The following is a 3,771-nucleotide window of genomic DNA, read 5'->3' as shown; positions in this document are numbered from 1 at the left end:
AATAAGGCTAGCAACAAGAGAAAAGCTTAGAATCATCGATGTTCATCTAGTGGCAGAGCCACTAAAAGACCCAAGGGGGCCATGACGCCCTCTAAAATGGTACATTTTCAATTTAGGTAATTTATAATTTATAAAATTTTAAATTAGTAATAGTAAAATTATATTTGACCCCCCCAAAATTAGTAAAAATTTGATTTAACCTTTTAAAGATTATAAAGATATAGATTATTAAAATGATAAAATTATATTTTTACTATTATAAAAATATACAATTTAATTTCATACCCCCACAAAAGAATTTTCTAGTTACACCACTGCGTTTATCATCATTGGAGAACCCAAGTAATGGAAATCTAATCTCCCAAAAAGCTTCAATCTCAAAAAATTACTGTCCTCTTAAAAAACCCACCTTTTCAACGCAAAAAAATCGGAAATCTTCAAATGATTCAATAATCACCTAACAAACTCCGGCTTTTGACATGAACGATAAGCATAAAGAGAAATCAAAGACGATCTATATTGTTTTGTATTTAGTGTTTCACGTGTTCATATTATTTTTAATTCGCACATATAATTTATTATTTCATTCAATCTATAAAATGAATCACATTTTATGTCGTGTTTGTATTGTGTATTAATTTATCACATAATTTATCGTACGAATTTAATTTTAAATAATATTTATACATTTGTACCCATATTCGAGATGTGCTTGTGATTTTTAATATTAATTGTAACACATTAATAATTCTTATATATAGATTTTTGTAAGTTCATGAATTTATGTCGTGATTTTGTTGTTTTTAGTCATGTTATATTTTGGTTTTAACATATTATATTTTTTCACTATATGCAGGGTCAAACCAGAAAACTTTTAAAGGGGTCGAAATTAAATTATAATTTTTACGATAGTAAAAATACAATTTCACCATTTTAATAGTTTTTATCTTTGTAATTTTTAAATAATTAAATTAAATTTTTATCATTTTTAAGAGAGCTAAAGTACAATTTTATCTTTTATAATTTAAAATTTTAAAAAATTTCAAAGGGTGTAAATAAAAAATTGCGCCGGCCCCTGCGAGCACCTCTGATTTTACCCTAATTCCTGTGAATAATTTCTTATCATGGTCAAAAGTTTATTTTTAAATTTAGTTAGTTAAATATTAAGTTATTAATTATTTAATATAATTAAAAGGAAAATTTTGTGTAATTAATTGTTTTATTTTATGAAAGACTACAATTAATTATTTTAATCCTTTGCCTAGTGGGTACAAAATCATGTTTGACTTTTCATTATTTTTATATTAATAATAAATTTCAATATTTTGGAATTATTAAATGATATTATTTTTCTAAGCAATCAAAGATATTTTATTAGAAAAACAGAACATTAGAACAAGGAAGATAACAAAGTGTATCAAGGCACACATTACCCCAAACCAGATCAACATTAAACAATTTGATTGAGATTAACTTTTTCTGGCTCAGCAAAAATATTTTATTAAAGATGAACTTAAATTAAAAAGAAAATTAAAGCACGTAGTCATTAATTTATTATGATGATTCTAGTGTTATAAAATAATCAAATTTGTAGTCATCTAAAGCCAATGACTTAATTGCGCCTACCACGAACGTGGTGTCATCCACCAAATGCTAATAAACTAATCTTCAAAAATGTTGTGTTTTTCAATTATTTAACCATTGGAAGACGTAATTAAACTAATAAATAGATATAAAAAAAAACCATTATTACAACACCTGTGATTTTTGAGCAAGAATATTATATATATTGATTGTTCTGAATCATTGGAATTACAATATCATGGAGAGCAAGAAAAGTAGCCTGGCATCATCCACCCCAAATATCTCACCTTCTGCCCTAGGTTTAACCCAATTCCAAGGCTTTTGGATCCCCTCTCGTATTGCTCCCATTTCATCCATAATCTCATTTCAGAAATATTTCCAGGCTGTAGATGAAGATATTTTTGTTGCCTCTAAGCCGAAAGCTGGCACCACTTGGCTCAAGGCTTTGGTGTTTATAATTGTCAACCGTCATTCTTAGACGCTCTCAAATACTCCTTTGAACTCTGCAAACCTCATCAACTAATTTCACATTTTGAGATCAAATTTTATAAGGAAAACCCTAATCCTGATCTCTCTAAAATCCTGTCCCCAAGGTTATTTTCTACTCATCTTCTGTATCTAATGCTAACCGATTCCATCAAACGTTCGAATTATCAGAGTATTTATATAACCCGTAATCCATTTGATATCGTCATCTCAAGTTATAATGAAAGATTATAATGAATTATTTTAATCCTTTGCCTAGCAGCTACAAAATCATGTATCAAAAAATTAGGGATTTTGGCTTTTTTTATTTTCATATTAATAATAAATTTCAAATATTTTTGAAATTATTAAATATTCTTATTTTTCTAAGAAATCAAAGATATTTTATTTTTAAAAAAAACATTAGAACAAAAAAGATAATAAAGTGCATCAAGGCACACAATACTCCAACCCAGATAACCTTTTTTTTTTTCTCAGCAAAAATATTTTCTTAAAGATGAATGTTGACACCATTTTTTTGTGAAAACGGGGTAGACTTGGGTTTTGAAAAATAAAAACGAAAGTGGGAGTCGCCACCTATCTTTTTTGATGAGATGTAATCGGGTCACCTCATAAAACGGTTGTTTTTAATAAACGGTGTAGATTTATTAAAACAATGCTTTTGGTCTGCGAAATTCAAAAAAATAGGTTCGGGAGTCGGTGACATACGAGGAAGGATTAGCACCCTCGTAACGCCCAAAATTGGTACCTAGTTGATTAATTGGTGTCTTAATATCAAAAGTGTGCAAAGATTTTAAAATACAATCATTGTATTAAAAAACTTGGATAAATCAAATTAGCCACTTAAGACCTTCTCCTTTTAGAGAGAGAAAATATCATACCCAATGAGTTAAGGCATGATTTTTCACCTCTTCAAAAATGAGCTTTGTCTAAAAACTCGTGCAATAAAATTTAAAAAGATATTCAATTGTTTATGTCAGATGAAAAAATTGCAGCCCAATAATAGAGAGAGAAAATATCATACCCAATGAGTTAGGGCATGACTTTTCACCTCCTCAAAAATGAGCTTTATCTAAAAACTCGTGCAATAAAATTTAAAAAGATATTCAATTGTTTATGTCAGATGAAAAAATTGCAGCCCAATATATTAGGGCACAATTTCTCAGAATTCTAAACATTGAACATTGCCTTTATTTATTTTTTAGAAAAACCATCATCTCGAGAAAACAATGTGTCATATCCAATGCGTTAGGACACAACGCATTGAATTCCCGATAATGAGATTTTACTTATGTTTTTTTTATTAAAGAGCTTTCTCGATTATTTAGATTCAACGAAGAAAATTGGAACCCAATACGTTAGGGCTCAATCCTCTCGAAGATCCTAAATACCGAGTATTGCTTTTATTTTTGAAATTTTCCTTTTTCACGAATCTAAGTAAAAATGGGTGTAATGGAATAACAAGGATGATAATGCAAGAAAAAAAATAATACGAACAAGAACGAAAGGTAAATAAAAAAGAAGACAAATATATATAAGCATAATCAATCACGTATGCACAATAACATGTAATAAACGAATAAAATCTAAGGCGTAAAAAAATAATAATAACGGACATGTAAATAAATAAATAAACGAAGAAAATGAATAAAAATATAAAAGATGTATATATGTGTATAAAGTTATGGAAATATGAAAAAT

Source organism: Gossypium hirsutum, chromosome D05 (assembly GCF_007990345.1).
Source record: "Gossypium hirsutum isolate 1008001.06 chromosome D05, Gossypium_hirsutum_v2.1, whole genome shotgun sequence".
NCBI classification, from domain to species: Eukaryota; Viridiplantae; Streptophyta; class Magnoliopsida; order Malvales; family Malvaceae; genus Gossypium; species Gossypium hirsutum.
The sequence above is the reverse complement of the archived record's forward strand: the minus strand, read 5'-3'. Positions refer to the sequence as shown.